We start from the raw sequence: 21,052 nt of genomic DNA on the forward strand, positions 1-21,052 counted from the left end.
GGACCAGCAGAGACGCAGCCTACCCCGCAGCCACTTCACAAGGGCCGCCACCCCACCCAGGACAGCTGTGCCCTGAGGCCCCGCCAGCCCTGTTGGTTCGGCACCCACATCTGGGTGTGTGTTAACATTCATCAACGGCATGATCTGTGAATATACTCACTGCAGTTACGTTGTCCACGTTAAACCTAAATGGGCAACTGTACTGTATGAATACTTCATTAAAGATGTGCCAGTTTTTATTATTTATTTATTTGACAGAGTATATCTATATTCATAAAGATGGGAGAGAGAGAATGAGAGACCGAGTGAGCACTTCCCCATCCACTGGGAAAGAGAAAAGACAAACAGCCAGAGACAGAGACGGAGAGAGAGCACGCTCCCATCCGCTGGGAAAGAGAGAGAGCGAACAAACGAATGAACTCCTCTATCCACTGGGAAAGAAAAAAGTAGCAGCCAGAGACAGAGAGAGCACGCTCCCATCCACTGGGAAAGTGAGAGAGAGAATCAGAGAGAGAGAGTGAGGGAGGGAGAGAGAGGGAGAGTGAGGGAGGAAGAGAGATGGATGCAGAGAGGGAGGGAGGGAGGGAGGGAGGAAGAGGGGGGAGAGAGAGAGACAGAGACAGAGAGAGCACGCTCCCATCCACTGGGAAAGTGAGAGAGAGAATCAGAGAGAGAGTGAGGGAGGGAGAGAGAGGGAGAGTGAGGAAGAGAGAGGGAGAGTGAGGGAGGAAGAGAGATGGATGCAGAGAGGGAGGGAGGGAGGGAGAGAGGAGAGAGGGAGGGAAGGAAGGAGGGAGAGAGAGAGAGAGAGGGAGAGGGAGAGAGGAGGGAGGGAGGGAGGAAGAGGGGGGAGAGAGAGAGAGACAGAGACAGAGAGAGCATGCTCCCATCCACTGGGAAAGTGAGAGAGAGAGAGTGAGGGAGGAAGAGAGAGAGGGAGAGAGAGAGGGAGAGGGAGGGAGGGAGAGAGAGAGGGAGGGGGAGGGAGGGAGAGAGAGAGAGAGAGAGAGAGAGAATGCTCCCATCCACTGGGAAAGTGAGAGAGAGAATCAGAGAGAGAGAGTGAGGGAGGGAGAGAGAGGGAGAGTGAGGGAGGAAGAGAGATGGATGCAGAGAGGGAGGGAGGGAGGGAGGGAGAGAGGAGAGAGGGAGGGAAGGAAGGAGGGAGAGAGAGAGAGAGAGGGAGAGGGAGAGAGGAGGGAGGGAGGGAGGAAGAGGGGGGGGAGAGAGAGAGACAGAGACAGAGAGAGCATGCTCCCATCCACTGGGAAAGTGAGAGAGAGAATCAGAGTGAGGGAGGAAGAGAGAGAGGAGGGAGGGAGGGAAAGAGAGAGAGAGAGAGAGAGAGAGAGAGAGAGAGAGAGTGCTCCCATCCACTGGGAAAGAAAAAGAGAGAAACAGACCAGAGAGAGAGAGAGAGAGAGGGTGCTCGCACTCTCTGAAATGCCTGCAAAGGCCAGAGGCTTAGGCGGAGCCAAGAGCTGGGAATTCCGTGCAGGTCTCCCAGTGCCAGACCCAACTACTTGAGCCATCCCCTGCTCCCTCCCAGGGTCTGCCTTAGCAGGAACCTGGAACCGGCAGCTGGGGCTGGGTCTTGAACCCAGGCCCTCTGATACGAAACACTGGCATCTGAACTGCTAATTCAATCAGTCCTCCTATGCCTTTTGTCAGGAGGGGCACAAAAAGATGACTCTAGAAGACCAGCCCTGTGAAGGAAGCAGCACAGCAGGGCTTCCCGTGGGCTCTGACCCAGCACGGCCCCTCTTCCCCCGCAGCACCCGCAGCACCCTCAGCACACTGACTTTCCGCAAAAATCCTGCCATTGACAGACCAACCTCCACCCTTGTTTCTGAGCTCATTTGGTGGGGACGATTCTCGCTTGTGCATTTTCAACCTCCAGGAAGCATGGAGGAGTCCAACACGACAGCACGCCCCGGGGATGCTCAACACCACGGGCAACATCTACCCAGCAACTAGCACAGGCACAAACCCAAGACTAAGGGATGAGTCACGAAGGAGGGAACATCTTGGGGCCAGCATGCCAGGCGACACTAAGGAGAGGCTTGCCCTGGAGTGGACACTGACACAGAACACGGCGTCTCCGGAGCAGGAAGAGAAGCTGCACTAGTGCCACCTCCCCTTACACGGAAGCAAGGAGCCAGCCCAGCTTTCTCTTCTGACAGACGCTAGGCACAGGCATTGGCACCCAGCCCCTGGGACATCACTGCTGCTCCTGTCCACATCAGAGACCAAGCCCCTCCCGGTCTGGCTGCTGGGATGGGGGCACCACCCAGGACCCAGTGAGGCGTGAGGTGTCACAACTCACAGGCTCGCTGAGGACACCAATCCTACAACCCTGACACGAAGGCAGGGAGGGCTTCCCAGGCTGTTCAAGATTCAAAAGGTCTCAGATCTTTCTAAAAGTATCCTACCACCATAAACAAAAGAGAAACCACAGGAGAAAGCCCATGAGGACCCAGGCAAATGTCAGAGAAGGGCTCTACACAAACATTGATAACCAGAATAAAGTGTGGACACATTTGAAAATGTCACTTAGAACAGCGGACAGCTCATCACAGAAAATGCCTGGCAGAAATTCCTGTTTAATTAATAGCAATACTGGGGTCCGTGTTGTGGCACAGCAGGTAAAGCTGCCACCTGCCATGCCTGCACCCTATACTGGCACCAGTTTGTGTCCCAGCTGCTCCACTTCCCATCCAGCTCCCTGCTAGTGTCCTGGGAAAAGCAGTGAATGATGGCCCAAGTGCTTGGGCCCCTGCCCCACCCATGTGGGAGACTCGGATGAATCTCCTGGCTTTGGCCTGGCCCAGCCCTGGCTGTAACAGCCACCAGGGTGTAAAACCAGCAGCTGGAAGCTCGTCCGCTCTCTAACTCTGCTTTGCAAATAAAGAAATCTTTAATAGCATGATTGACAATCACTGTTACGTGACAAAATGTCCTTTTCAGAAAATTTCTGGAGAAAGAGAAACTAGAGATGAAAGGGGGGATGCCCTCCTCCCTCCTGCAGGATGTGTGGAGACGGTCAGCTGAGGGGCACCCATGGGTGCTGGTCAGCAATGCAGAATCGCAGGCCCTATCCCAGACCTGCTGAAGCAGAGGATGCCATTTGACACAGCCTCACTTACACACTAAAGCACCATTTGGGACCAGCACTGTGGTGTGGCAGGTAGAGCAGCCGCCTGCAGTGCCTTCATCCCATAAGGGCAGCAGTTCGAGTCCCAGCTGCTCCACTTCCAATCCAGCTCTCTGCTATGGCCTGGGAAAGCAGCAGAAGATGGCCCAAGTCCTTGGGCCCCTGCACCCACATAGGAGACCTGGAAGAAGCTCCTGGCTCCTGGCTTTGGATCAGCCCAGCTCCAGCCATTGCAACCATTTGGGGAGTGAACCAGCAGATGAAAGACCTCTTTCTCTCTCTCTCTCTCTCTCTCTCTCTCTCTCTCTCTCTCTCTCAGCAGATGAAAGACCTCTCTCTCTCTCTCTCCTTCCCTCCTTCCCTCTCTCCCTCCCTACTTTCCTCTGCCTCTCTGTAACTCTTTCAAGTAAATAAATACATCTTTAAAAAAAGCATCACTTTCTGACACTTAGTATTCAACTTGTATCAGAACTGAAATTCACCAGCTGCCCTCAAGAAAAGGAGTGAGGAAAACACAATGATACCAGGCAGGCCTCCCCCTTGCTCTAGGTTTTGGCTTCAGTCACCTGTCAACCAGGGCCTGAAAACAGGAAATGGAAAACCAGAAACTAGTAAGTTTCAAATTGTGGGCCATGTGGAGTTGTGAAGTCCCTCTGCTCTGCCCAGCCTGGGTCAGGAGGCATCCTTTGGCCAAATATGTCCACGCCACACATGCCACCCAGAGTACCCATACCACTCACCCACGCCACACACAGTATCCACACCACTCACCCACGCCACCCACACACACAGTATCCACACCACTCACCCACACTACACACACACAGTATCCACACCACTCACCCACGCCACCCACACCACACACAATCCACACCACTCACCCACACACACACACAGTATCCACACCACTCACCCACGCCACCCACACACACAGTATCCACACCACTCACCCACGCCACCCACACCACACACAATCCACACCACTCACCCACACACACACACAGTATCCACACCACTCACCCACGCCACCCACACACACAGTATCCACACCACTCACCCACGCCACCCATACCACACACAAAAACAGTATTCACACCACTCACCCACACCACACACAATCCACACCACTCACCCACACTACATACACATAGTAGCCACACCACTCACCCACACCACACACACACAATCCACACCACTCACCCACACCACACACACAGTATCCACACCACTCACCCACACCACACACACACAATCCACACCACTCACCCACACCACACACACACAGTATCCACACCATTCACCCATGCCACCCACACCACACACAATCCACACCACTCACCCACACCACACATACCACACATGCCACATAATCCATGCCATCCACACCACACACACCACAAGCTGCCCACACAACTCACCCGTCAGACACCCAGGTTCACTGCCATGGTGCCACAACGCTTGTGTTCAAATATCCCTATTTTATTAAATACAAAGGTACTGAGGCCGCCCACTTGGATGCACTCGAGTGAACGGAATGAAAAGGGAAGACATGGTACGGCATCTTGAGAGCGCGCATCCACGCGCATGTGGCTTGTGCTGCAGGCTCTCCCTGTGCCTACTTCACAAATCCAGCTCCAGCACAGGCAGGTACACGCAGGAAAAACACAGGAGAGGACACTTGGAGATGTTTGTAGGAGATGGGATTAAACAATCAGGTTATTTCAGGGGTGAACATTCCGAAACCCAGGAGTTCTTTCATAACTTAGTTTTCCATGAACTAAAGACCCCTTGTGTGCACGGGTGTCCGAGTGTCGCACCAGAGCAGACTTATCTCCATGACCTTTAGCGGGCCCCCGCACAGGCTTCAGTGCTACCCCGTGGTTTCAGGTATCCGTGGAGGGCTTGGACCAGCCCCAGAATGAGGGAACTGTTGCCCTTCACGAGCCCTCTGTCTGCTCACCCCCCACTCCACCCCCCGACACAGGGCCTTCATTATTTCCAACCCAAGTGGGGCAGGAACAAGCTCCAGCGACAGCTGGCCCCTCAAACATTTGCTGAGTGAGTGACAGGAGGGAGAGGTCCTGACAAGTCTTGCGAAGGCCTCCTTGTAATCCTCATCCCATTTGGGCACCGAACAACTGCTTGGGGTTGCAGGGCTGTTGGAGGCGAAGGCGGACAACCAGTCGCAAGCCATCAGCATGACTGCAGACTCAGAAGCTGCCTCCCAGGGCAGTCATTTGGCACAGTGGTCAAGTCACTGCCTGGAATACCAGCATCCCACATAGGAGTGCCTGGACAGAGCCCCAGCTCCCCCACCCCACCTCCAATCCAGTTTCCTGCTAGTACACTTCCTGGGAGGCTGTAGGTAACAGCTCAGGCACTTGGGTGCCTTCCACCTTCATTGGAGACCTGGAGCCCTGGGCTCCTGGTTTCAGCCCTGCCCAGCCTCATCTATCGTGCGCATCTGAGGAGGGAACCAGCAGACAGAAGATCTTACTCACTATAGTGCAGGAACAGAGGGAAGGTTTTTGGAGGCGACTTACAGGTACTGCATAGACACCTAAAGCCACATTTGAGCTAGGGGCACCCTGACTTCAGCCCAGACCCTCCCAGATCCACCAACCAGGGATGACACAGGGAGCCACAGACAAGAAGGTGCGGAAGAGCAAAGAGGCCCCACGCACGGTGGCCGCCCCCATGCCCTCCCAGTCCCAGCCACAGGCAGCATTTCCCTACCCATTTCAATTAACTCTGTTCTGGAGAGGACCTAAGCCCACTCCCCATGGGCCAGAGAAGGGGAACCCTGTTCATGAACAAACCAGAATAAATCTTCATGGATACGGCGCAGGTGCCCATGCGGCTCGGGGTCAAGACCCATGCGTCACTTCCAACTACAAGGCCCCCAGACTCACAGTTAGGTTCTGTCCTCTGTGAGCTCAGCACACAGAGCACTGCAGGGTCGGGGGCTCCCCCGTGCCCACAGCCACTGCCCAGCGTCATGACAGAGCCTGGACCAGGCAGCACTAGCCCAGGAAGCAGCAAACTCAGAATCCCAAGTACAATTTCTACTGAAGGAAGACAGTGGGAAAATGACTAACTGGAGCCGTTGCCAGCCAGGGACTGCCCACTGTGACCTCCACAGCACACAAACACAACCAGCATCTTGGTCAAGGAGAGGCTGCACGGCCCCCGGTGGTCTCACAGGCCATGCCACCGTCTCAGCTACGCAAATGCATTCTGTGACATTCCACAGTGACAACGCCGCCCGCCACCATCTCAGAAGGCACCCCCCACAGCTGAGCGGCGTGTGCCTGCACACAGATTACAGCGCCCTGGTTCCAGACACCACACATGGCTGGGCCAAGAGTCCCACAGATGTGCTTCCCAGGGTGGAGCAGAGGGAGCCCCAGGGAAGGAGCTAAGAGAAACAAGAGGGCCTCTCCGGACCAAGGCTCCCCGTCCCCCCAGGGTCCACGGGGCTCTGACTGCCTGAACGCCCGTCTTGCTCCACCCTTGACCTAGTACTGAGGGAGCTACCAAGCTTCCGACCTAATCCCCAGGAGCCCAGAGCACCACACGGGCCCCCAGCCTTGCACCTCTCGAATTCCACAAAGACATGGGCAGACAGATCAGCTCCACAGGTGGACTCTGCATGGACAGGTTAGTGTCCCCAAGGCTGGTTCAGGGTGGTCGGGCTTCCAGACACATTCTTTCCCAAGCACAAGCCCCAGGGAGCAGCCCGGCTTCCGTGGGACCACAGGGCTGAGTGACCGTGGACTCAGACTGCAGTCTAAATGTCACCTCGCTCCGAAACTCAAAAGAGGCAGTGTTCTCGGAGAGTTCAGGAGCCCCGTCCTGGGGCGGTGACTCCACGAGGGCTGCAGAGACCTGTGGTGGAAAGTCTTAGCAGAGGATTCAGGAGTAAAAATAACACGCTTCTACTCTACCAACCTGGGACTCCTCTCAGTCCCTCTGAGCCCACAGTGAGACTGCCATTCCCTCCGCTGACTGCGTTTTTCCACAGGGAGTGCACAACACCTTCCGTCCCGCAGGGCAGGGCCAGGCGGGGCAGCGGGCATTTCAACCCCAAGCCCACAGCAAGGCAGTGCTTCGGGCACAGTGGCCTTGCACCCCAAATCTCGATGCATTTTGCTTCCCCACTCCACAGGAGCTCAAAACACACCCCTGGCTGCTGCCCAGCATAGCCCATCCCCAGTCCGTCCACGAAGCACACGGGCGTGGGCCCTGCTCCCACCACACGCAGCCCCAACCTGCCCAGCGCAGCAGCGGGTCTTGGCGCTCCTACCGCGAACGCCCAACTCCCATCAGGACTTCAGGAAAACAAGAAAAACCACCCCGCTGCAACCCCCGGCCTGGCAGCCGACAGTCAGAACGGGCGCCATCTCAGGCCAGCAGCCACCTGTGTGCCCAGGGCCCCCGCCACCACAGAGAGGACCGCAGGGCCAAGGACAGCCAACCCGCAAACGGGCAGCCGGGCCACGAGGGCAGGGGAGTCCTGCGCACACCGCACCAACGCGCTGAGCTCCATGGAGGATGGAGCGCAAGGAGGCTGCCGGCGTGCAGTTCCCGCAGGAGCAAGGCTCTTGCGGGGAAAGGTGCAAAGTCACGAGGTGCTTCACCGCAGAATTCCACGCCGGCTCCCGCGCCGCCACGGCCGGGCAGAGACCGGTCTCCGTCCGCCACGCACAGCGTCCCCGCGCCCGAGGCACGCCGGTGCAGCTCCTCCTGGTTACGTAACAGCGGCCGGTCCGCGGGAGGAGGTTACATAAGCCCATCTTGCCGCCGCGGCAGCGGAGCGCCACGCTACCGCGGCATACATCACTGCCGGGGCCCTTCCTCCCCACACCCGGGGCCGCGCAGCCCACGCGGAGCCAGCCCTGTGCACCGACCGGCCGCGGGCACCGCGGCAACCCCTCGCCCCCGCGCCGCGCCGACGGCCAAGCCCACCTGCGTACCTGGGGACACTGCCGCGGCGGCCTCGGCCGCACGGTGTCGCTGCGTGCTCGCCGCCGGCCCGGGCAGGGCTCCGGCGCCCGGCAGTTTCCAGCGTTTGGACAGCGCTCCGCATGGACAGCGCTCGGCCGCGAGATCGCGCCAGCGGCGCCCGGCTCGGCCCTGACAGGGACCTGCAGCGCGGAGCTCCGCAGCGGGGCGCCAGAGCCACCGGGCGCCCGAGTGCGCGCTAACACGCCCGGCGGGCCAGTGCCGCCTGCGGGGACGCCATCCTGGCGAGCGGACGATCCTGTGGGCCGCGCGCGCGGCCGGTCGGACCCACGCCCATCATCTCGCGGGTGCCGAGGCCCTCCTTTCGTGCCGCTCAGCCTTCCAGGCCCGGTACCCCCAAGCACCGGGCGGACGCGGGCAGCACCGCACGCCCTTGCGCACTACGGAACCCCAGGACCAACCCATGTGACGCGGCCACGCCCCAAGGCCCGGCGGGGGCCCTCCGCTGCCCAATCCCCGGATCCCTGGTTCTCATGGCAACCCCCAAGAACCTCGGGCTCCCGGCAGCGCTGCCTCCCCTCCCCCACGGCCCCCGCCCGAGGGCCGGCACGCGCACCACGGCCGGCCGCTCTGGGATGCCGCGTCTTCCGTGCCCGCGCAGCGCGCGGCACACGCGAACGAGCGCAGGTCCGCCGCGGGGCAGCGCCGGCAGCACCATGGGCAGCTCCCAGGCCGCGGCGAGGGCGGGGCCATGCGCGCCAGGCACCGGCCGATCGAAATTTCAGCACCAAGGCCGCCACCAACCAGCACCAGGGCCAGCGCCACTGGGCAGAGCGCGCCTGCACGCGGAGAGGAGCGCGGTGCCGCGTCGGACCCGAGTTGCGGGGGCGGGGGCGGGGACCTCGGAGCGGTGGCCGCGACTTTACACGAGCACCCCAGTCGAAGCCGGCAACAAAGGACGCAGAACGGAGACACCGCGGCTCCACACACAACACACGCACACGCGCGCACACGAGGCTGTCTCCGGGACCCCTGCCCCGCCCCCATGGGCTCTGAAACCCGAGGACACGCGAGGCCCTTACACGCAGTGGAGGGACGTCCGCACGGAACCTTCTGCTCGCGCCCTCCCGTGCGCCGCGCATCGTCTCTAGGTTTCTCATGAGCCCTCAGACCACGCAAAGGCTGCGTAAACAGTGATCGCACCGAGGTGTCTGGAGAAGAGGGACACGGAAACTAGGTCGTTCCCCAACCTCTTCTATCCCTGGGCGGCGGAGCCTGCGCGCGCAGGACCTGTGACTGCAGAGGCCAAGGGTGCATCCACCTCGCCGGCAACAAAGGAGCGGGCAAAGAAGCAGGGAAGGGCTGGGGATGCTGCTTGTGGTTTGCACAAGGTCATGGAGCTGGTAGGCAGCTCTCAACGCGCGCTCCCAGCAGGGCCCATGGGAGGGAGGGCTGAACGTGGGCGATGGCAGCAGGAGCAGAGACAGCATCAGCCAGTGGCCGGGACCTGCGTGCCGTCTACACGGGGGCAGAGGCTGCAGGGCCCTGGTGCAGGAGAGTCCAGCACGCTGGGAGGCCAGCTTAGCCCCCCCGCCCCCCAGCCACACCAGACGAAACCACAGACATTCACCCCAGGGAGCAGAGGCTCCGAGGTGGTCATGACCACGAAATTCCAACATTGTAAAGTCAATGAGATGAAAGCAGAGTTGAGGCAAGTTCTGAGAGCAGCCACCAGTAGAGCATTAAACCCCAAACAAAGGCCAGTGAGCCTTTCTCACAGCCTGGCTGACCGCAGGCGGCCAGGCCTGCTCCAGGAGGTGCGTGCACCCCTTCGTTGGTAGCCTCCACCTTCCACCAGGCAGCAGAGTGCACAGCACATGGCACAGGGGTCAGTGGTCCGGGATCCCACCCTGAGGTGCCAGGAGGAGTCAGGGTGCAGAGGGGCCACAGCAAGGCCCTTTTGTTCTGGACCACTCCTCACCTCTGCCATCCACCCGGCAGGGGCTTCCCTGCCAGGCTGGACATCAGTGGGCCCCAGCCTCCAGGGTGTGACAGGCCTGCCACACCCCTCCCACCCCATAAGGAATGCCCAAGGCAGTCTCCGCCTGTGACCACTGGGCACGCTGCCACACAGGACAACAGGAGGGCAGCTTCTCAAAGGCATCGAGGCCGGGGGACAGACAGTGATGGATGGACTTAGCAGATGCAGAAGTCCTGAGCTAAGCCCACAGGTGGAGACGGGCTGGGCGTACTCAGTGGAATTCCAGAAAGCCTCAGGAGTTAGAACCACAAGGGCCCCTGGGGGCGGGGGGCAGCAGGGTCCCAAACGAGAGGAAGAATTGGAAGCGGCAGGGACGGTCAGCCCGGGCCCCCTCCCTCACTCCAGCGGCCAGACCAGGGCTGGGGCTACCCTCCTGAGAGCAGAGAGGCAGGTCTCAGGACCCGGACACCGCCAGGGATCCCAGCCCCCACCACACAGACACCCCACACGGCAGATGAGGCCACACCCACAAGAAGCCTCAGGAGAATCTCAAAGAGAACACACTCCAGGCTTCCAGACAGGACAAAGCCAGAGCCATGCTGGTGTCCCTCACGCAGAGCACACGGCTGAGCCGCACCCGCACGGCCAGGCTGCCTCAAACAGAACTCTGCACTCAGAAACACTCACTGCGAACAACTTGAGACCCCAGAGGCCCCAGAAGTTGTGTCCCACCCACCCCTCCTCGGGAAGCTGTTACAGAACACTCTTCATCGAGTTCCAGGAAGAAACCAGAAAGAAGTCACGAGACCCAGGGGAAAGGCAGAGGGTGTGCCCAGGACCTCGGAGATGGGCTGGGAGCCTCCAGAGCCAACAGGCACTGTGGCCAAGGGTACCTGAGCCCGATTCCCCGGGAGGAATGTGGGGGAGCAGCTCGTGCATGTGCAAGAGCCGCACAGCTGTGTGTGTCTGGAAGTGGACGTGACAAGTACACTTTAAAAAAAAAAAACTGAGCAAAGACAGCTCAGGAGAAAACAGAATGTTCTTCGAGACGGGGAAAGCCTCAGCCACGTGGGACCGTGCCCGCCCTGATTCCTGGGCTGGCCACGTTCAGCAGGAGACGTGAGGGGGGATGGGAAAGGGTGTGGGCTTCCAGCACCGCCAGGGAGAGATCCCCACTCACAGGGAGGGGCCTCAGAGAGGCCCCGGACAGACTGGGTCCTGGGGGAAGGGAGGAGGGGGCAGTGCAGGAACACAGCAGACCGCGGGGCCTCCCTTCAGAAACCCAGAGGTCAACAGAAACCGCCCGCAGCTTAGCCTGGCTATCTCGGGAATTTTTTTTTTTGAAGATTTACTTATTTATTTATTTGAAAAGCAGAGTGACTGAAAGACAAAGAGAGAGGCGAGCCAATTCACTCCCCAAATGCCTGCAACAGCCGGGGCCAGGAGCCAGGAGCTCCATCTGCATCTCCCTCCTTGGGCCTTCCTCTGCTGCCTCCCAGGCACAGCAGCAGGAGGCCGGATCCAAAGTGGAGGAGGGACTGGACCCCAGGCACCCCAAGACGGGACATGGGGGTCCTGAGCAGCAGCTTAATCTGCCACGGCCCCCTCCGATCTGGGGAACTAGCAGACAGTATCCATGTATCACGTCCCTATGTCACGAGATAAAAGAGCCTCGCTGCACCTAAAGACAACATTGAGTAATTAGAAAGCCGGCTAAGGCTCTGGGTGACCAGAGGAGAGACGCCCGGGTGGCGGGGACAGGCGAAGGTGGAGGAGCCCAGGCTCTCTCCCATGGCCTCACTCCCTGCTCGGGGGCTCCGCGCCGAGGCACTCAGCGCGCCCCTCTCGGGTCACACCCTGGAGGGCATCTGGGAGCCCCCGCAGCTCTTCAGGAGGGAGCAGCGGCTCCGTGGAGGCACCTTGCAGGGCAGCCCTGCCCGGCTTGGAAGACGGGGACGGCGCCTCCGGCTGAAACCAGCGCCTACGGGACAGCGGGCAGGCCCTGGACAGCTCCCGGCCCCGCCCCCGCGCGCTGCGCAGAGTGCGCATGCCCCAGGCCGGGCGCTGTCCTTCGGCACCACGCTGCGGGCGCACTTCGGAGCCTCCGCTTAATGTAGCGGAGTTGCGCGTTTCTCGGAGTGGGGAATCCTAAAGACATGCTACTCTGTGATAGCAATTCCTCACCCGAAATTCTTGGGCCCAGAGTGTTTCAGATTTCGGATTTCTTTAGATTTTGGATAATTTGCATATACACAATGAGCTATTTTGAGGGCAGACCCCACGTGTAAACACAAAATTCATTTGTTTCACAGACAAGAGACCTTCAAAAACTTCATGGAAATGCATATTATGAAACAAGTAAGCAAAGATTTCAAAACATTTTTTAAACAAAATAATCTTACCTTTCAAATCCGCTTTTCCAGACTTCTAGAAGTGTTTTGTAGACCTTATGTTCATAGCCTGAAAGTGGTTTTATACAGAATTTGTTTTCTTAGTTTTTATTTATTTTCATTTTTACATGAAAGGCAGAGAGACAGAGACACAAAGATTCTTCCCTCCGCTGGTTCACTCCCCAAATGGCTGGGCCAGGTGAGCCTGGGAGCTGGAGCTCATCAGGGTCTCCACACAGCAGGGCCCCACTAACTAGCCCTCGCCTGCTGCCTGCCAAGGTACGTTCATCAGAAGCCAGAATCGAAGTGGAGCCAGGCACTCTGCCGTGGCAGAGTCCACCACTCCACCGAATGCCCACCCCATACAGTAATAACTCAGGGTGCAGAATTTTCCACTTGTGGCATCATGTCAGTGCTCAAAACGCTTAGGTTTGGAACATTCTGGATTCTGAGATTATGGCTATATTAGATGTCGTAAACATTCTCATCGTGGCGTTCAGGGTTAAGATGCCTGCATCCCTTCCTGGCGTGCCTGACTCCAGAGCACTGGGTCCCTGCTACTATGTGGGGAGACCTGGGCTCCTGGGTTTGGTGTGGCCCAGGGCTGGCTGTTGTGGACACTAGCGGGAAGCTGGACCCGAGGCTGAGGCAGGACCCACTCCCGGCACCCTGAAACCGAGTGCAGGCATCCCAAGCGGCATTTCCACTGTTGCATGGAACAGCTTTAGAGGCTCCTCGAGGAGCTCCTAGGGTGACACACTCATGTGACAGGGAGGGCCAGGTGCTGATTCCGTGCTGAAGCAGTGAGGGTGGCTGCCAGCCCCCCACCCTGCACCAGCTGTGCTGAACTTGGGGTGGGTGACTGATTAAGACCAACACATCCTGAGCTCTTTCTGTGCCAAATGCATTTTTTCTTTTTTTAATTCTTATTTATTTGAAACAAAGAGTGACAGAGACAAAGAGACCTTCTACCTGCTGGTTCACTCTCCAAATGGCTGGATTTGGAGACTGGGCCAGGCAAGAGGCTGGAACTCTATCCATGTCTCCCACTTGGGCGAGAGGAAAAGCAGTTAGGCCATCCTCCACTGCCCTTCCAGCTGCACCAGATCACAGCTGGAGCAGCCAGGACTCAAACAAGCTCCCCGCACTGCAACACAGGCCCCGCCCAGTGCTTTCTGAATCCCAGAAGCACAACTGCAGCTCCTGGAGCCCAGGCCCAGTGACCGAGCTCCGAGGCCATCAAGGAGCCAAGGAGAGGCGGAGCTGACCGCCTCGGGAGGCCCACAGCCCCCGCCGAGCTCTGCTGAGCTGGCGTGCGGCAGGCTGTCTGCTAGTTGCAGGGAACCCATTTTTGATGGCTGCTACGGTTTGTGGCCAGTGCCTTTGCCCTCCGAAGGCTGCCCAGGAGGAGTCCCAAGGGTCACAGCAAATGCAGCCCGTTGGAGTGGAGGACTTGCGCTCACACGAATGTGCACAAAGCACCAGAGATGAACGCAGGGGCAGCAGAGCCCCTTTCCTACTGAGCCTCTCACCCAGACGGAAAGCAAGGGCGTCCGCCATCCTGGGGCAGGCTGACCACCCTGAAGCCCCCCCCCCCCCCAAAATCCACGCAGAAACTAGAGGTGGGAAATGTGAGGCGGCCAGCGCCAGGAAACGGGGTCTGCCCCGACGCAGGGAATCAGGCGCATTCCTCTCTACCTGACACTGTTTCTGCTAACCCCAGACTGGCTTTTTCTTTTTCTTTTTTTCTTTTTTTTTTTAATGTAACCACTGCAAAGGACGACCACACCACATTGCATTCCATGCTGAAAGAAGAGCCGCGGGCCGGCCTCTGCATGGGGGGTTGCAGGCCTTGCCTGCTGCTGTCCCACCACGGGCCTGGTGACCAGCAGGCATGTGGACAAAAGCTCACTCCTCAGAGATCAGCTCAGCTGTGTCTCTAAGCTAGGGAGGGCAGGCAGCAGTGAGGACTCCACACCCATCAGCGGGCAGGCCCTGCAGATCCCTGCTCAGAGCCCCAGAGCACCTGTCTCCCAAGCCCCAAAAATAACTTGACTACCTCAATGCTGCACATAATCTGCTACACTTCTGAACTGGGTTTCATGGGAAAACGTCGAATACAACACCAAAATGTACTGGGTGCAGCCAAAGCAGTGCCCAGAGGGAAACTTCTAGCTTTAAATGCTTCTATCAGCAAAGGAAAGTCTAAAACCAGTGCTCTGAGGTTCTATGTTAAGAAGCTAGAGAAAGAAGAGGGAAGGAAACATCTACAATTAAGCAAAAAACAAAACGAGGCAGGTTAAAAGCAAAAAAAATTCAAGTTTATTCAATTTAGAACATAATGACTGATAAAGACACGGCAAATCTCTCCTCCTCCTGAGCCCATGCGGTCCACGCTGGATTAGCAGACAGAAACAGACACAAGGATTATGCAAACGTGCAAACCCACAGGCCTGGAGACCGAGCAAAATCCCTCCCTGTGAGCCCTGGCAGGCGGCCGGGACAGGCACACAGCACATCCTGTTCTGTGGGCCCTTCCCGCCCGTGCAGCCGAGAGCTGGACAGAACGTCGAGGAAACGGGTCCTTAATTTATGCCACCTCCAAAGCGTCAGGCTTCATCAGCCAGCCCAACCAAGAAACACTACTGCTCCAAGATGGAGCTGAAGGCACAGCGGCCGTCTTTGTTCGAGCACATGGTCAGGTCCTCAGAATCAGTCCTGAGCCAGCTCCGCGATTCTGACTTTGCTCTTTCACTGGACACAGGCACGGCCACTGGAGCAGGAGCAGGGCTGCCCCGGCTTCCGCTTCCGGTGGCCAGCACCGTCCAGAACCCTGGACAAGCAGCTCTGGGCCTGGCCGGCTCCGAAAACCAAAATGGGGCCGGCCGGGGGTGAAATGCAAGGGCTGGTTTGGGGGGCCCTCAGCTCTTCCATCTTAATTAAACCGTCATGGAGATAGCAAGCCTCACTCAACAGGCATGGGTCCACGTGTGAACGGCGAAAGCCCGGCCACGCGGTGACGCTGAGGGCTGGCAGCAGCCCCTCAACGGCCTGGCTGTGTGACGGGCAGGGCCGGCCTCTTCCTCCTCCTCACGGCTGCTCTTTCCCAGGTGGATGTACTTTCTCAGGGGCATAAAGCACACAGGGCTAAAAACACCCCACATTTAGGCTGTGCTGACAGCCTTGTCACGTGCTGGGCCTAGGACCTTGGGCAGGCCGAGTGACCTTGGGAGCCTGGGTTTCAGACCTGTGAAACGGGGGTCAGGGGCTGCAGACGGGATTAAAAGCAACGGGGTGCCTCCGAGGGCCTGGGGAGCTGGGAAGAGCTGCACACGTATCTGTGGCCATGCTTCTGAGTTACACCAGTGAGCCTGCTGGGCGTGCAAAATGTGTCCGCAATTCCCTCCCTGCAGTCAGGGGGCCGGCCTGTGCCTCCCTGCGCTCTCTAAGGGCTCCCAGGAAAACTCGAACATTCCATGCAGTGATCCCAGAGTTGTGATTTTTTTTTTTTTTTTTTTTTTGAACAGAAAAACCTAGACATCCGGACGCATTCCTGGAAGCACAGTGGCTGCAGGGCTCGGAGTCCACTGAAGGCTTCCCAAGCCACATTCGGTGCCCTGCGCGGCGGGAGCCCACTCCTGGGCAGAGAGGCGGTGTGGACACCCCCCGCGCCAGCGCCCGCCACGCCAGCGACGCGTGCTCAGGGCGGAAGGGAACGGGGCGCGCAGCAGAGGGGCTCCAAACGGCTGAATCAGCATTTTCAGAGACAAAGTATTCTGGGCCCAGCCTTTTAACCGGCGACGGGGAGAAAGTTGTGCAAGAAGGCGCCTGGCCTCGGCAGCGCGCGCGCTCCAGGCTCCGCTCTGCATCCCTGGAACGGAACGGGCCACCGCGTCCGCGGGAGACCCTCTCTCCGGCCTGGGACCCCGCCGGAGGAGTCACCTGTGGCTCGCCCGCGTCCCCGGCCCGTTCGGCGGCGAGCGCAGGCACTCAGCACAGAAGTAAAGAAGGGCCTGACCACGCACATGCCCCAGGCCCCGGGCCGCGGCCGCCGAGAGGCGCCCGGCGAGGCGGGGAAGTTGCATCAGAAATTTCCCCCTGCAAACCGCACGGCTCTTATCACGCGCGCACGGCCGGCCCGCGGGCCCCACGGCGGCTAACGGGGTCACCAGCAGCACCCGACACGACGACCGCCCCGGCCAGGGCCGGGCCGCGCGCCGCGCTCGGGAGTGTCTGGCACCGCCGCGGGCCGCCCGGGCGCGCGCGCCGCCGCCCCCGCCGTGCAGCCTGAGCGCCGCGGGCCCCTGGAGCGCGGCCTCCAGCGCGGCCCCCGCCCCGCCCCAGCCCTCGAGCCGCCGGCGGCGTCGGGCAAGACGGGGCCCGAAGGCGCCGCTCGGGCTCCCCGCGCCTGCCCCCCGGGGCCCGGGGCGCAGCGGGGAGAGCCCGGCGGGGCGCCCAGCCGCCTCCGCCGCGCCCCGCAGCCCCGTCCCGCCGCCCCGGGGCGCCCGAGCCCCCCAGCCCGCAGGCGACGCCCTTCCGCCCGCCGCGCCTCGGCGGGGCCCGGCGTCCCGGCGCGGCCGGGCAGCGCGCAGACAATGCCGGCCCGGGCCGCCGCCGAGGCGCGGCGCGGACCACAAAGTAACTTGCGCCGTGGCGCGCCCAACTCCGTACCTGCCGAGGCGCCGCTCCTCCCTCCGCGTGGCCGCCTGCGACCCTCGGCGTGGCCGGCGGCGGTCGCGGGTCCCCGCGGGCGAGGCTGCGCACAGGACGGTGCCGGGCGCCCCGCGCCGCCGCCGCCGCCGCCCCGAGGCTGCGCGGAAACTTTGGGCTCCAGCGGCTCCGCGCGCGCCCTGCCCTTCCTGCCGCCTCCCGGCCTCCCCACCCCCTCGATGGGCTTTAAACCCGCCCGGCCCCGCCCGCCGCCTCCGCCGCCGCCGCCGCCTCCGCCTCCGCCTCCTCCCCCGGCCGCCTTTCCTGCTCCTCCTCCCGCCGCCGCCGCCCGGACCGCTCGGCGGCCGCCAGCGCGGGAGGAGCCGGCCGGGCGCAGGGCGGGGCGCGGGGTGCGGGGCGCGGGCCCCCTCCCTCCGTGCCCCCGGACGGCCACCGCCGGGGCGCGGGCGGCCGCGCCCGCGCCCGCGCGGGGAGAACCGGACCCGTCCCGAGAGGCAGTTTGGAAGCGAATTGTTTGCAACTCACAAAGTCTTCACTGTGGGATCCGAGTGCGTGAGCTGGGGCGCTCGCCCCGCGCAGCCGGGGCCTGGGGCCGGCCTCCCCGGCCTAGGGGTCTCCTGGTGCGCGAGTGGCTGGGCCCGCGGGCGCGAGGGGAGGCCCCGGGCTGCTGTGCATTTGCTGTGGGCGCCAACGATCTTCGGTGTCCGCATCCCGGCAGTGGGTCCACGTGGCTCAAGTACAGCACGCCCCAGGCCCGAGTTTGTGGGACCCGCCGTCCGGAGCGGGGTTACCCGGGTCCGCACCGCGGCAGAACGACAGCACTGGCGAGAAGGGTCCAGGAATGGTGGCTTCCCGGCCTTGGAGTTAGAAAAGCAGTCGCAAGAACACACAGCCCTCATGGGCATGCCCACTGGCCTTGGACCCACTGGGGCCCCCGGGGTGTGTGTGTGTGTGTGTGTGTGTGCGCGGGCTGTGCAGATGGAGAAACTGAGGCCGTAGGAGGCAGGACCCCTGCGCGGAGGTTTCCTGGCTGCTCTGTGCCTGGAGCCCAGGCACTTCTGTAGCCCGCCATGTGGAACACTGTGGTTGGTGAAGGGTCCCCCTCTGCTTCCACCCAAACAGGCCTGGCTGAAATCACAGCCCACCGGCGCCAGCTGGAAAACCCGCAAGAAGAAAAGGGGAGAGTGCCGGCAACAGGACCCCAGATTCCTGCAGGAGAGCGCGGAGGACTCAACAGCAAGCAGGCGGCCGGCTGGGGCCAGGCGTGTAAGTGGGCACCCGCAGCCTTGCCCGGCAGCGCTACCCTGCGTCCACCAGTGCCCTGTGGCCATGCAGCCTTTGTGGCTGCTTGAGGAATTCTTGGCACAAACTTCGTCTTCCCCTGAGTCCCTTGTGAGCGGGCTTCCCACTTGGTGTCCCTGGGTGCTGGGTGTGTGGGTGCCTCTCCTGAGAGCATCTTACACAGCCACAGATGCCACATCCGTTGTCTGTGTGGGTTACACACGTCCATCCTATCTAGGTCTGCCTTCTGTCGGCCCATCTGATACTGTCCCTAGAAATAATAATAATGACAGAGCGTGCTGGCCGCACTCGCTCGTCCCCAGGTGTGTGGGCATGCTGACATCACTGCGCCCTCAAGGGTTCTGTGCCAGCAGAGATCCCTAGGTTTCCTGTGTCCTGGCCCCCACGTGCATGGGCTCGTGGACAGGTTGCATCTCCATGCCTCCACCTATCACCCCCAACAACCCCAAGACAGCAGCCACAGGAGGCACTGAGCCGTGAGGGCCAGGCGCCTCACCGAGGGGCAGCACACCTGCCAGAATGAGGGGTCAGGGCAGGAAGCAGGGTTCCCTGGAGGAACCCGGTGATCCGGACGTGACCTAGAATCTGAGGGTTCCGATTGGGAGTTGGTAACGAGTCGATTGACATCTGCCCATCTGCCCCCAGCCCATCCCCTGCTGGTCCTAAGCCTGGTGACTGTGGGAACCTTGAGCCCTTCCCAGCGATGCTGTGCTGGGCACAGAAAGGTCAGTACTGGGAAATGGTGTCAGACAGAGGCCTTGAAGAGGCTCTCAGCCCCAGGCCCCGCCCCAGACACCGGCCTGAGCCTTGCACACAGGAAGAGGACCTGGCAACCAGCACTGGCCCTCATGGCAGAGCTGGAGACCAGCGTCAGAGGCACAAAGGACTGCCTGCCCATCGCATGGGGCAGAAAACCACCGTTCATCACAGCGGCCCCAGCGCCTGCCCCAGGACCCTAGGAGCCTGTGTGCTCTCCGGATCCTCTGAAAGGGTGGGTTCTGGGGGCCGGAGCTAGGGAGCCTGTTGGCACCCAGGAAGAGCTTCCCGGTGGTGAGCATGCCCCCACAGAGTCCTGGCACCTCAAGGATGGTAAGCTGGGCAGAGAGGGAACTGAAGGAGGGGGTCTTTGAGGTCAAGGGAGAGGGGTGGACCTCAGCTCAGACCCAAAATCGGCCTTGGCTCCTTCAGAGAGCAGCGGCACCGAGTAGTTCCATGTACTCATTTATTTATTTACTATAAGGATTCATTTATTTATTTGAAAGGTAGAATGACTTAGACATCCCTTAGCCCAAAGCCAGGAGCCAAGGACTCTGTCTGCATCTCTCACGTGAGTCATAGGAGCAAACCCAAGCACTTGGGCCATTACCGCTGCCTCCCGGGGTGTGCACTAGCAGGAAGCTGGATCAGAAGCACCAAGGAGCTAGGACTCTATCCCAGGCCTCCCTAAGTGGCACCATCAGCACCCACCCCAGGTAGCTGGGTTTGGCCATAGAAGCTGGGGCTGGGGGTCCCAGTGCACTTGGGGTTGGCTGGGATACCATGCCAGAGAGGCGAGAGGGGCATGCACTCAAGAGCAGTTTATCCTTGAAAATGAAGTGGTGGGAGGGCTGAGACACGCCCAGCATGGTGCCCACCTGCACCACCCAGTGTCCCAGCTGCAGGCCCCAGCAAGCCTGGCTCTCCTTGACCCATCAGTGGGTCAAGGACGACAGCTGACCCTGAGTAGGTTGGCCAGTGTGTGGAGGGATGAGCCAGCCAATAGATGCCTGCACCTGGGGTTCTGAACCGGAAGTGCTGGGCTGGGGACCAGGTGAGGAGCAGTGAGTTTGGCTCAGGGTAAAGGCTCTGGGAGAAAAGGTGTCCCGAAGGATGCCCTAGGGGCCAGCGTTGTGGCATAACAGGTTAAGCTGCTGCTTGCAATGCCGGCATCCCTTATGGATGTCAGATCAAGACCCGGCTGCTCCAATTCTGATCCAGCTCCCTGCTATTATGGCTGGGAAAGCATTGGAGGATGGCCCAAGTGCTTGGGTCCCTGCCCCTGGCATGGGAGAACTGGAAGCTGCTGGCTCCTGGCTTCAGCCTGGCACAGCCCTGGCCATGGTGACCATTTGGGGAGTGAACCAGCAGATGGAAGATTCTCTGTAACACTGCCTTTCAAATAAATAAAAATAAATCTTGGAAAAAAGAAAAAAAGGATGCCCTTGGCGTCCTGTCACCCTGGGCTGACTAGTGTTGCCCTTGGGCTTGACTGTCCCATCTAACTTGCGATGGCTTCACGCAAGCTCTCCTTGTTCTCCTCTTTCTGAAGTAGTTTCAGTCACAACGGCTCCATAACTAAAACGGGCTTGCTGGGGGAGTTTTCCTTAGTGCCGCTTACTCAGGTGGGCCTGGCTGGCTGGAAGACTCCCGCGTTCTGGCGTGCGTTTGGTGGAGTTTGGACACGCACCAGCTGCACCTGCAGTCCAGGGTAGGCCCAGGGTTTCCGGATCTGCTGCACCCTCTCCCCGTAGCTGTGCTTTTCAAGAACAACATCCAGGTGGGTTAGTGCAGTCTGCAACTCAGCAAACTGCACGGATTGCACCCGTGTTT

The 21,052-nt window shown here is 60.2% G+C and overlaps 1 protein-coding gene and 1 long non-coding RNA gene across 4 annotated transcripts in view; one reads left to right on the plus strand and one right to left on the minus strand.

Moving 5' to 3' along the window:
* GRB10 (growth factor receptor bound protein 10) overlaps positions 1-17,250 on the minus strand; it is a 111,370-nt gene extending 94,120 nt beyond the window's left edge. For 2 of the 3 annotated variants that reach the window (XM_062178457.1, XM_062178456.1), the window contains exon 1: positions 17,162-17,250. The gene's annotated coding sequence lies outside the window, so the exon portion shown is untranslated. The remainder of the gene's footprint in view (positions 1-17,161) is intronic. The other variant, XM_062178458.1, reaches the window with a different exon arrangement.
* A 398-nt stretch (positions 17,251-17,648) lies between these two features.
* LOC133749028 (uncharacterized) lies at positions 17,649-19,186 on the plus strand. Its single transcript, XR_009864567.1, has 3 exons — positions 17,649-17,709; positions 18,284-18,427; positions 19,109-19,186. It is a non-coding gene; the product is annotated as an uncharacterized LOC133749028 (long non-coding RNA).
* Positions 19,187-21,052: the final 1,866 nt, after the last annotated feature.

The sequence above is a fragment of the Lepus europaeus genome, chromosome 20, assembly GCF_033115175.1.
Source record: "Lepus europaeus isolate LE1 chromosome 20, mLepTim1.pri, whole genome shotgun sequence".
NCBI classification, from domain to species: Eukaryota; Metazoa; Chordata; class Mammalia; order Lagomorpha; family Leporidae; genus Lepus; species Lepus europaeus.